This window comes from Silene latifolia, chromosome 5 (assembly GCF_048544455.1).
Source record: "Silene latifolia isolate original U9 population chromosome 5, ASM4854445v1, whole genome shotgun sequence".
Lineage (NCBI taxonomy): Eukaryota > Viridiplantae > Streptophyta > Magnoliopsida > Caryophyllales > Caryophyllaceae > Silene > Silene latifolia.
Window position 1 is genome coordinate 25,274,790 of NC_133530.1, and position 14,162 is coordinate 25,288,951.

At 36.2% G+C, this 14,162-nt stretch overlaps 1 pseudogene; it reads left to right on the forward strand.

Annotated features, from left to right (window-relative positions):
- The window catches only part of LOC141656014 (uncharacterized), a 61,384-nt pseudogene extending 47,660 nt beyond the window's left edge, over window positions 1-13,724 (forward strand).
- The last annotated feature ends 438 nt before the right edge of the window (window positions 13,725-14,162 follow it).

Genomic DNA, 14,162 nt, shown 5'->3' on the forward strand with positions numbered 1-14,162 from the left:
TGTTTGCATTATGGTAAATTTCCTGCTGTGTTAGAAGGATATTGTGATGCAAATTAGGTTGCAGGTAACGATGAGATTTGTTCTACTAGTGGTTATGTCTTCACCATGGGTGGAGGTGCGATATCGTGGAAGTCTTCTAAACAGACTTGTATTGCACGCTCTACCATGGAGTCGGAGTTCATAGCTCTTGAGTTGGCAGGACAAGAAGCTGGTTGGCTGAAAAACCTATTGGCTGATGTACCAGTATGGGGAGGACGGCTGACACCGGTCTCCATGCTGTGTGACTCGAAAGCTGCTATTGGCGTTGCAAAGAATAGTGTCTACAATTCGAAAAAGAGACACATGCGAATAAGGCACGCTGCAGTTAAACAACTCCTTGAGAATGGAGTGATTACTGTGGACTATGTGAAGTCCGAAAGTAATCTTGGTGATCCCTTTACTAAGGGGTTGACTAAGAGATTAGTCGTTAATACGTCGAGGGGAATGGGGCTTAGGTCCCTGAGTCAAGGTTGAGATTGACTAGGTCCAAAGTTTCCATTCCTATGGCGTAGTATGATTCATAGCCTTTATGGTGGTGCTTTTGAGACGCACTTGATGAATTATACACTAGGTTGGACTTAGGTCCTTAATGGCTCATGTAATAAGTGCTATTGAGAAGCACTTGAGCCACCTACGTAGGTGTAATGATCCTAAGACTATGAGAAGTCTTGTGGTCACACCTATTAGTACCAAGGTAACGCATAAGCTCTAAAAGAGCGCGTTGCACTCTGAAATCGCGGGACGATCTTAATTTGAAGGTATGATATGTGTAGTGGGGGGTATCGACCGAAGTTCAGCTAGGAATTCAAATCGCAAGATATTCTCTAGTTGTAAGTAAGTTGTTTCCTCATTTCACTAAAGTGTCAATTCAAATCGAAAGATATTGATTCCTAAGTATCCACCTTCCTTTACCCAGGAATTCTTCTTCTCTGGCTCTGGCGCCTCTAGTGGGGGATTGTTGGAAATAGAGGCTTTGAGAGCCTTTTTCTTAGTTTCCATTTGTCCCACATTGGTGAGGAAGTGGGTGTTTTATGGGTTTATATAACACCCCTTCCCTTACCTTATCACTAGTGGTCATGGGGAGTCTTTTGTAGAGACTTTGCGAGGTGCTTAATTCGGCTCGCACACGCACGCAGCGCGCGCGTGCCGTGCCGAGCTCCGGCCCGGCCGGATCCGGATCCGTGATCCGGATCCGGATTCGTGATTCGGGATTTGCTGTCGCTGCGGCCGTGTGCCTATCTTTTTGGGCCGGATCCGAGTTTTGTTTTGGACCGTGTTTTTGTTTCTTTGAGTTGAATAAGTCGGTCAAATCATTAACCGATCGTTAGTGGGGAGAGTCTTACTCCCACTAACTCGGATTGTGGCTGGGTTTCAGGAGTCGGTTTCTGGCTCCTGCAACTGACCTATTTCACCTATAAATTCGAACCTCTTCACAGCATTTTATACACAGAAAAACAAAAACTCTCTTCTCTCGTCTTCTCTGCTCTCTCTAAATTTCTGGGTATTGCTAATTAATATCGTTCCAGGTCTCGCAAACTCGAGTGGGCGAGTTTGTGAGGCAGCAGTAGTGTAATCCTTGGGGACTACCGGTCGTCGCTGATCGCCACCACGGTCGCACCGGAGAAATAGTTTTTAAGGCAGCGGTTTCGCACCGTGTCACTACCTTTCCTCTGTCGGTATATCTGATCTCTGCCTTTTATTTCGCTACTGCATTCTTTCCCTTTCGTAAATTCTTGCTGCTACAGATTTTACGAACTACAAAGTCATGGTTTAACAGTTTCTCATGTAAATCATCAAAAGAAATAAGAGTGTCACGAGCACGTACCGCGTCAATTACCGGTTTATAAGTCTCATAATGAAGACCTTCAATTACCTGAGCGATGATATCCTCTGCATCCATGGGCTTACCTAGATAAGCAAGTTCATCAGTGCAAGTCTTGAGAGCTTGCATATAGTAAGTGACAGATTTGTCACCCTTTGAGATTGTCTTGAGACGATCTTTAACTTGAAGAATATGACCACGAGACGGGTTGCCATACGTTTGTGCGAGAGTCTGCCAAACATCATTTGATGTCTTTGCTTGAAGAAGGAGAGGAGTGATCGAAGGATCAATCGTGCCAAGGAGGGCACCTTTGATAAGACGGTCTTGACGAATCCAAGTGTAGTGAGCAGGATTCGAGGCTTCCTTTGCCTCGGCGTTAGTGACGGTTGCCGAAGGACAAGGATACGTTCCATTGACATATTTGAAGAGATCAAATCCAATGAGAAAATCATCAATTTGGGTGGACTAAGAACGATAGTTTTGAGATGTTAATTTGACACATTGAGAGAGATTGAGAACGAGGAACGAAACTTTAGGTTCGTGAGAGTTTGGAATCGTGGAACTTTGGCCAGCCATTAAAGAAAGGAAAAAATTTTTAGAGATGAGATTTGTTTGATCGGAGGCTCATACCATATAAGAGAAACGTTTAATATTGTGCAAAAGCTTAATATTATTAACAACAACATACAATGTATTTATAGTACACGAGTCTAGCTAGGTTAACGAGAAATAGGAAAGTACAACTATTACAAGATTATAAACTTGGAGAATAAGTATTTACTAAAAACAATAGGAAAGAATATTACTAAATATTAGTTTCCTTATTAATAGACTAGAATTTCATAGGAAAAAAAAAACAATTACAAGAAAGGGTAGATATATTATCTTTTGTTTGGAGTAATGATCGTCGATGTATTATAAAAGTACTAAAAGTAGCTCAATCTTGACAGAAAATAAAGGGAAGTGGACGTATTATATACGTTAGTTGTATTAAGCGAAGAGTTGACAAAAATGCAAGCAAGTTGCCGGGAGAATAATGTTTTTGAAAACGGGAAATGGTGGGCGGTGTCTCCGATGTTTGATATTTTACCCTAAATATGTAATTTTTTGAACCGGAAACTTTATGAGGCCATAACTTGTGTTTACGAGTTTATCTTTCCGAGAACTGCGATTTGAAGAAAAAATCAATTATTTTTCCGAGAACTACGATTTGAAGAAAAAATTGTCGAAATTTTGATCCCGTGGCTAGGAGTTTTTGTATGTCAGTTTTTTTGACCAAACAAACATTGAATGACCATATAACTTGGTCACGAATTCCAAACTCGACAATTTTTATTTTCAAGTCGTAGTTCTCGAAAAGATGATCAAGTCGTAAAAAAAATCATCACTTTATGAGCAAATAAACACAAGTTATGGCTTTTTAAACTTTTCCGGATAAAACAATTGAACATTTCGGACAAAATGTCAAACTTAAGAGCAACATGTATATTTTCCGTTTTGTAAACCATCATAAAAAAAGATGGTTTTATATAGTTAGTTATACAATTAAACTCCCTCTGTCCCGGTCATTTATTATCTTTTCCACTTTGGGGTGTTTTAGTTAATTGTTGTCCTTTCTATTTTAAGAATTCATTTCATGAGTAATTTGATCATTCACAATCAATTTGTTCCACTTGTCAGTCATTTAGTAATTGACTCTCTCCTCTTTTCTTGGTCTTTGTGTCAAAACCAAAGGACAACAAATTGTTTACCGTGTATAGAAGAAGATAATTTTTTATTACGACCATAAATAAAAAATGACTTGGGTAGACGACCAATAGTGTTAAAAACAATATTTAAAAGAATAAAAGAAATTGAATTGAATGAATTGGGAGGTAGTAGTGGGCGAGTGGACATAGTAATATGAATAATGTGCAGGAGTTGTAGGAGTATGAATCAAATTAAGAGTAGGTGACAAATAAATCAATCCAACTTTAGAGTTGAGTTTCTGAAACACAAATTCTCATTATAGACGGACACTATCCGTTTATACGTATAGACGGATACCATTTTCCCTCACAAAATACCCATTTGTCATAAAGTGGGAAGCACATGGGGGGTGTCCCACCTTGTCCCCTCCTATCCATTTTATTAGAGGTCTTTACCCATCTGTTCGCCCACCCATCTATACCAAGACCTATTGTTTCTGAAAATACTCCCTAAACTCCCTAAACGCCTTAAACTCCTTAAACCCCAACCACAAGGATGGATCCGCAGTTGGAGATAGCGGCTAGTGACGGAGATGTGGAGTTTCTGAAAAAAGCGTTCGCTAAACAATATGAAGAATAGGAGGGAGTACAATAATGAGCCCAATTTCTCTCCATTTCCTAAAAAGAAATGGAGAGGCAAGTTTTTATTAACGGTCCGGATCACATTTAAACAACATTTAATGGTTCTAAATTTTTGCATAAAAATAAAGGAAAATGTGTGTGAATGAGGAAATTATTATTTAAATATATTGTGAGAGAAAATGGAGAGAAAGTTCGTACAATAATACATCATAATTGATCCAGCTCATGGCTTAAACAAATTGGTTACCGTGTATAGAAGATAATTTTTTTTATTACGACCAGAAATAAAAAATGACTTGGGTAGACGATCTATAGTGTACGTTAAAATAATATTTTAAAAATAAAATGAAAATGAAAATGGAAATGAATGAATAGGGAGGTAGTAGTGGGCAAGTGGACATAGTAATATATATAGTGTGCAGGAGTTGTAGGGAGTATGAATCAAACACAAATTAGAGTTGAAAAATAAATCAATCCAACTTGAGAAGTTATGAATATACCTAAACCCCCCAAAAAATTCCGCATCTCCAAACTCATGAATTGGCAGTTGGAGAAAGCGGCTAAAGAGGGAGATGTGGAGTTTCTGAAAAAAGCGTTGGCTATAGAACCTCCGGAATACTTCCTCCGTAAAGCCAACTATAAATGGTCCATCTTTGACATTGCCGCGCGGAATGAGAAGGTGGAGTTTATGAAGGAAGCTATGAATATTCTGCCCACAAATATCATCAAACAACTCCTCAAGAACCGAATCTTTCAAGACAAAAATACTCTGCTACTTCACCGTACGGCTTACAGTACCAACATCTCATTGATCAAGTGTGTTACAGAAATGTACGCATCATTGTCGTGGGATGACGAGGATCTTTTCAAACCGTGGTTAGCTTTGACTCAGTATGGTAATGAGACGCCGTTGAACCTTGCCTTGAAATCAGGTGGGATGGATGAGGAATGTGTGATGGAGATATTGTTAATGGATCCCGAACAAGAAAGCTGGACCATTGCTGATGATAAAGGCAACACCCCGATCTACTTTGCGCTCAAGAAGGAGTTCAATCTTGTTGCTGAGAACATCTTCAAGTCTCCCCTCGGTCCCACTTCTCTTCTCTCCCATCTAGATTTCTCCACCCTATTTACCAATCACACAGGTCACTACTTTTTTTTTTTTTTTTTTTCTTTTTTTTTTTTTTAACGACGGCCCATGCAATACCTTGCAAACCACGTGTGTCAGGTAAGACATCCCTTAATATGACAGGTAACCGCAACACTCCCCTGTGGGGAGTCGAACCCGGGACCTCTCAATTCGTTGTCAATTTACACCGTTTTGAGACATTTCCGCGCTCCACTACACTCAAGCCATTTTAGTTCATTACTCTAGTTTTCCCAACTCATGCATCTAGATTTTTATCCTTTTAAAAATTTATATCAAACTTTATACTCTATATTTCTTTTGTGGTTTTAATATCTATGTTAAGATATCACGTACGATGTGTTCAAATATTGATCAAATAATCAAATTGGTAAAAAATGTGGATAGAATGTCACAAATTGGCCAGCTGCCCTTATGGAAATGAACCAACTCACACCATCTAACCGAAAACCTAACAAATAGGAAGAGGTGATTGAAAACCCAACATTTTCCAGGTTTTGGGTGTCCCATCAACCTAAAAACAGTTGCGCTCGATGATCGTTGGCTGACTCATATCGTTGGGCTGAGTTTGGGCTAAATTGAGCCCCAAAATTAGGCCCGATCTGGCTTGAAAATGAATGTCGAATTTTATTGTTTTGGTCGAATTATTAAAATTAGAGAATGGGTTTAAAGAAAGTTAGATCGAATTCGAGTTATGTTTGTTCATTTTAAATTTCACTTCACACACTTAATATTTTTCCGAGTTTACTACTTGGGCAAGGTAATTTCATCAAGTATAGCTGAAATAATAGACAATATTTAAAAATAAAACGTTTTTGGTCAATTTGTCACCATTTCTACATTTTTTTTCCACTAATTTGACAACTCCTCCCTACTTTTTTTTTACCAACTTTATAGTTTGGCCTTCAAATATTCACCCCTACCAAATACCAATAGCTAATTTTGATACTGATTTACAAGAGAGTAATTGCTTTTGTCTATTTACTAAGACGATGATAGACTTACCCAAAGAAGGTCCTAAATTCAGTAGGGGAACATGCAACCTCCTTGTCTAATCTTACGATAAGATTGCAAGTTCGAGGCAAAAGGATTAGTGAGAGAACATTTACTTGTACTTTCTTAGTGATCTCGGGACTAGGGATGGCAATGGGTAGGATCTGCATAGAATCCTATAAGATACAAATCCGATCCATATTTACAGGATCTGAAATTCCCATATTCATACCGGATCCGCAGGATCTCTGGATTGGATCAGGATATATCCATATCCTTTTGATAATAAAAGAAAAGTCACTCTTAAAATATGAAAAAATTAATTTTTGTATTTTACTACGGCGTAACATACTATTTTCCTTTATTAGATACTAATAATAAAGCTAAAGTTCTAAAAATATAAAAATAAAGTCTTATGAAATTACAATAACACTAACAAAATATCTTTTTTTAATCAAAAAATGTTAATCAGAAAAAATCACGGTTTGATTTATGAAAAAAAATTAAAAGAACAAAGCATATAATTTTACTATTTGTTTAACTGAACTTATTTTTTAAGAAAATGAAATAAAAATGGATCTAATGGTAGGATCTAGATCTCGACCATACGATCCATATCCATATCCTTATCCACTGGATCTTAAATATCACGATCCATATCCGCTCCGTAGGATCTGGATCTCAGGATCTAGGCAGGATCTGGATTCTGTTGCCATTCCTACTCGAGACTATATGTTAGAATACTAATCTCAATTATAATGCACACGCATTTTCGTTTTTATGGTATGTTTGGGAACCTTGAATTGGAATTGAATTTCATAATTGAGACATTTCAAGTGTTTGGTAACCCTCAGAATTTGGAATATGAATTGACTCAATTCCTTATCAATTCCAAGCTAGTTAAAATTTCGAGCTCTTAAATACCTAGCATATAGTACTCATTTCAATTTCATCACTTCTTATGTTTTGTATTTTGTGACTCAAATTTCATCGTAATATTTTTATTTATAATATTTTTTCCGATCACAAATATTTTTCGTGACAATTTTTTTTTTCCAAATATAAAACATCTGATGACCTCGACCCATATCCGTCTCGCCCAAGTCCAATTCCAATTCCAATTCCATGGGTTTCCCAAACGCTATTTTGGAATTGGATTTGGAATTAAATTAAAACATTTGGATTTCTACAATTGAAATCATGAAAACGAAATCAATTCCGCGTTTCCAAACACTACCTTAAAGAAATTGAAGGCCGGATAATAGTTCTTGATTAAATAAAACTTCCTAAATAGGGGAATTTGACCGCACAACTCAAATGCCTCATTTGATTTATACGGGAATTAAATTTGGGTGTTAATTTGTAAAACACATGATTTTAATCCTTACATTAAAATTCACATGAATTGCAACAACACGTTTGGTTCCCATGTTGGAGTTGAATTCCTAAGAGTTTCCAATGAATCATGAGAGGGGTAGATAGTTGAATTCCCCGATCATGTAAGAGTTGGAAACTCCCCCATTTTACAAAAAATGAGGTAATCAAACAATCACCAAAAATCAAAATTCATGGAATTTTAAAATTTTCATAAATTGAGTAGACAAACAAACAAGGCCTTAATATGAGGAAACATTGAAAAAAAGAAAAATTGAAAGTAAACTACATAAATTGAAAGTAAACATTGAAAATAAAGAAAAATTTTCTCATAAATTTTCCTGCATACCCTCTCTTCTTCCCAGTCATGTCTAACGGCATTTCGACTTTGGCCAATCGTGCTAATCTGAAAACACCCTTCATCCTCCTCAATCTCTCCAATTGTATCAAACTCACCCCTCTTACTTACCGTTCTTGGGAATTCCAAATCGAAAATACTCTTGATGGCTATGACTTATTCAAGTTTCTTGACGGAACCCACCCTCCTCCACCTTCTACTCTTACTTCTGACACAAAACCTACTCCATATCCTGCTTACACAACCTGGGTTCGACATGATAAATTGATTCGTGGTGCTCTTGTTGGCACACTCGACACTGCTGCGTCTCCTCTTATCTTGCGTGCCAAGACATCACGTGAGGTTTGGACGATTCTTGCTAATACCTTCGCACCTTCGCGGGGGCATATCTTGCAGGTTAAAGAACGTCTCAAATCTATCACTAAGTCCACTCAGACAATAAGTGAGTATATGGAGGCCATTAAGTCTACCACGGACGAACTCTCTCACATGGGAAAACCTATGGATGATGAAGACATCATCGCCAAGGTTATCCATGGCCTAGATTATAATACTTATAAGTCCGTAATTGTCGCAGTTCTGGCTCGTGATACTGTCATCTCGTTCAAGGCCCTACATGAGAAGCTTGTTAACTTTGAAATTATCCACAATATTGCAATCTCTGCCTTGTCCCTTCCCTCTTCTATCCACTATGCTCAACACCGTCAAACAAATTACCCTCGTCCCTATACCAAATCTACTACCTCTGCTGGTTTACTTCCCCTTCCCTCCGCTCCTAACCCGTTTGCTGCCTCTTCCTCGTCCTCTGACCTCGCTGTCGCCCCTCTTTAGAGGGCGTTGTCAGTGGTGCCAGGTGACGGGCACTACCTCACCTTCTGCCGGGGCTTTAAAAATAAGTTTTCCAACTTTAAACTCCCTCCTACTGCCTACTGTAACAACCATCGCAATAACCCACCACAAGCCCATATTGCTTAATTAGTAAGGTCATGATGTAGACTAATGTACAGAATTAAGAGGTACATCATATAATTTCAACAATAGAAGGGTAAAAGTTCTACGTATGGAGTTGGGTCGTGACTCGTGCTGCCGCCTGCCAGAAGAAGAAAATGGCACGGGCCGGGCACGCCAAGGTAGGTTTCGTGTCATGTCGATGAAATGGAAATGAAGGCTTATGCATTTTGTGAGAGAGCCACGATACGTCTACAGCTTTATACGGATATTGTCCGTCTACAAAGAGACAGATTGTCAATTTAACTAGTGTTTCGCGAAAGTAGTAAATTAGGCCCTTAATTGAGTCTAATTGTGAGATTCAACCCCTTATGTTTAAATTGAGGTGATTAGGCCTCTTAACTTTGCAAAATGTGAAATTAAGCCCCATATCAAAATTTCATGAGAAAATCATTTTCTCATACCGTTAAAACCGAAATTAGTGATGTTTTATTTTTAAAAAAGATCGGATTTTTTAAATGGAACTAAAATTATGTTTTTAAATTCTAAAAAAAAATGAAACATTTTATTTTATTTTATATTTTTTTGAGAAAAAACGTTTTTTTATTATAACATTTCTTTGTTCCCTAGGAAAACTTTAGACAATTAAAATCAGACACATGTTTTTAGAGTATTCAGTTTTTTTTTTTTCAAAAAAGAAAAATATATACCGTATATTTTTTAAAGAATTATTAGTAATTTTAGGAAATATATTTAGTTCTTTTATAAAATTTAATTTTTTTTTATAAAATAATTTAAAATCTTCTCTAATTGATGTTAATTCATTTTAGATTATGATTTCATTTGTTAGTTTTTTATTTTATTTTTGAATTTAATTGTATATTTTGTAACAAGTATAATCAATTTCAGTTTTTATATATGATATATTGAATTTTTCATGAAATTTTGGATAAGGGGTTTAATTAATTTCACCTTGGCCTAATCACTACAATCTAAAGTTAAGGGGTTTAATTTCACAATTAGGCAAAGTAATGGGGCTAAATTACCACTTTCGCGGTTTTTGAAGTCCGAAAATGTTGGATTCATCATATATCTAACTCTATAATAATTGTAAAAACAGATAATGTAGTGAGTTTGTTGAAAAAATGTGGCTATTTGGACAAAGATGGAAATACAGCATTGCATTCCGCCTTACAATCAACGTCAACACAAGAACTTGCACTAAAAACGCTGTTAACCTATCCTGGCTTGTGTAAGATTTGCAACAATAGAGGTGAAAGCCCCTTCTTTCTCGCTGTCAAATGTGGGTACGAACAAGTTGTGGATGAGATAATGAGAATTGACGAGCCGCGTTTCCAAATGCTTCGTCGCAATGACGGAACAACTGTGCTTCATAATTTATCCGCCTACCCAGGTACGTGTTTTTAATTTTATATTGAAGGAGAATTGCTAGTTGAAAATGTATTACATGTAAACAAAGGAAAACTATAAATGCAACTAGAATTTTATGATAATACATGTACAAACAAGGTTCATCTACCTTGCTTCTTGCTCAGTTTAAGATTGACATGAGTGTTTCTTTTGACTTTTCTTGGTTTGATTTGACTCTTTTAGTTAAGATAAGTCTATTTTGAATGCAGAGAAAATTGGCGTAATGTTGCTAGAAAAATTTTGGTGGATCATCAGCTTGCGAGATGATCAAGGAAAGACAGCCCTTGACTATGCGAAACAAGAAAAGATTGATTGGCTAATAAATTTGTTGACAAACCCTTCTCTTATAAAAAAAAAACAAGACTTTGATTGGATGGAGGCTTGTGAAAGAGAAGAGATCAACGCCGTTCTTGCCTTTATTCATAACTGTGAAGACATACATAGAGTTTGTCGCAAAGGGAAAGACACTCTTCTGCACCATGTAAAACTACCCACTTATGAAGATTACCTATATTTTCTCAAAATTCCGTCGATTGCAAAGCTTAAGAATACGACCGATGATCTGGGTGCAACACCGTTGCACTGTGCACTGAAGAGAAAAGATATGCAGTTTGCTAAGGCACTTCTCTCTGATAATCAGGTTAATCGTACCGTCCGAGACCATTATGAACAGGGGCGGCCAATGAACTTGAGAGGCCCTGTGCAAAATGTAAATTTGAGGCCCTAACTCAATCCATGTTTTGACCCATTCATTAATACAAACAAAATTCATACTTTTAAGTAGCGTAAAATACACACAAAATGACAATATAATGTGATTTCAACCCATATAACAATTGAAGAATAAGAGATTCATCCCTGATTTAGAGCAATGGTTTCAACAAAACCCGACTCTAATTTTTTCAGATTTGTTGTATGCCTATTACAGCCATACCAATAATCCAATATATGATTCTGGAGTATAGAGTTCATAAATTAAAGCACAATAGAATGAAAAAATATACTTCGTACTTCGTAACATAAACTAAAAGCGAAATGTAAATGTTATAAAGTAAAAGCTCGCACTACTTGAATATAAGAATGAGCGAATTTTTTTGGAATAATAGTACGAAAACTTCTTAAAATGATGGAGATTAGAGAAAAAAGGCAAAAAAACAAAATAATATCTCTTGACGTAATTAATGTCATTAATCTAGGGAAGCTAATGAAATTCATGTTGTTGCCCTTGTTAGGTTTTAGGCGCATAGATACAGTCTCTTTAATTTCCAAGATACTGTATAAATACTAACTGGACTCAAGAATTTTTGGGCCCCTCATCGCATTGGGCCCCGGTTCGAAGAACTGAACCGCTCGCCCTTTGGGCCGCCCCTGATTATGAATGTACCTCCATGGATTTGCTTGCCGAACTTTGCAGGGAATATGCTAACTGGGTATGTTTAACCATCTCACTTATTTGTCAAGGGAAAAACTTGGTTAACATTTTTGGATCAAAAATTTAAAGTTTATAGCTAAAAACGTGAATAAAATTTTCAAAAAGATGGTGACGTCTTACATACTATATAAACATTTTAAGTTACGTTCGAGAATCAAGTGCTGTAGAATCCATATATTTTGACACACAACACAAGACTTTAGGGCAAGAAACCGAATTGCTAAAATACGTTCCTATTTTTAATTGTTATGTCCTTAAAAAAATACCTCCCTAGTCCCTCTCATTTGTTTACCTACTTTATTTTGCCGTGTCTTAGTCAATTATTTACCTTTCTATTTCAGAAATGCTTTTGATGAGCAATTTGATTCTACATATTCAATTTGGTCCTCTTTTGTTTGTCTTTAATTGTGTCAAAAATAAATATAAACAAATAATCGGGACGGAAAAGTATTATTGAAAAAAGTTTAAACCACCATAACTTTACTCGGCTGTCCGTTTTCAACCTTTTTTTAAAATTCAAATCTCTTGTCTTGTGAGACGACCATGTAGGAAAAAAAATTTGACCGGTTCTATTTTTGTGAGAAAACGAATTGGTCGAGACTAGTTCATGTGGTTCACACAGAGAACAATCATTGTTGGTTCCATGTAAACCACATGAAACTAGTCAAGGTCAATTCGCGTTTTTCACACGAATGAGAAACTAATCAATTTTTACTCCAAATAATTTCCTGTCTATTTTTGTAAACATTTAAAAAAACTCTACCAGAGACCAATCTGAGAGAGTTTTACACTTGTAGTATCACGATATTATTTGAGCGGAAGTGACAATAATTTCTTAAATTTATTTATGATCATTGAATTTGAAACAAATACTTGTAGGAGACAATGTGCAAGGAAATTAATGTGAATCCATACGTAACAACAATATATATTCAACCGGAGACCAATCTGGAGCAAATGAGAAACACTCTCTCCGTTATTGCGGCACTTTTAGCAACGATTACATTTGCCGCAGGATTCACTCTACCTGGTGGCATTAATAGTAATAATGGAGAAGCCCTCCTTGCAAAGAAAGCAGCTTTCTTAGTATTTTTACTAGCAGATGCATATGCAATGTGTACTTCCATGTTAGTCCTCTTCTGCCTGGTATGGTCTATGGTTTCTAAACACGTCATGGCTGAAGTATTGGTCGATAGAAGTGTGTTTATATTGACACAGTCCTTATATGCCACCTTGTTAGCGTTTATGACTGGCGTCTACACTGTGATAGAACACAATTCCTTATGGGCAGCTATAGTTATCTTCGTCATGTGTTCGATCATTGGAATCTTGGCAAATAGAACCATTTTGCATAAGGTGATTTCCCTGTTAATTTGTGGAGCGGACAAAGAAAAACAACATAAAAAGCAAATGCTTGAGCAGGTAAGAAGATGTAACAAGAATCGTTTTAATTACCTGACAGCTTATCATATTTTTTGCTAACTTTTATTATACGTACAAGCTAACATTTTTACCTATGTTTAAAACTACAATACAAACGGACAAACATATGTCGGATTCCAAACTTTACAAATGCTACAAGCCTACAATTTCTTTTTTCCTTAGATATATTCATATATATACTCCTAGTTCAATCATTTGTGTACCTTTAATTAAAAATCTTTCAACAATTAATTGACACGGACGGATCGGAGTACATTGTCTTGTATAATTTTTTGAAAGACAATGGAGGATTGGAGATCATATTTTTTCTTTTTATTTGAAGGAACTACTGGAGGTATGAACTGAAGGATGATGAGAAGACAATTAAGTAGATCACTATACTTCTTATTTTCTCTATGTCAATAAGGTAACAATCCTTTTCAAGTTTTACATTTCTTGCTTTATATTGTACACTTCGTAGTTGGTTATTATGATAGTGAATCATCGTGTATGTTGATTTGATAGGAAGAAATTGCTATTGAACACTAAATCTCGCTCGTTTAATTAACTTTGTATGATAACCGTGTAAATTGTGACCCCGTATTTTAAATTAGTACTTCTTCCAATCAATTAAATTCCATACATGTTCTATTTCAGGATGTTCGTTTTGATCTCATACATTTTCTATTTCAGAATGTTCGTTTGGTAAATTGTGACACCGTATTTTAAATATATTATATGTGATCTCTAATATAGTGAAAAAATAATGAACAATGATATTATTTTTATTTTTTTCATAATTTTTAAAATTATTGCAAGAGTATTATGCACCATAAGGTGTATCATACTCCCTCCACATATTTTTT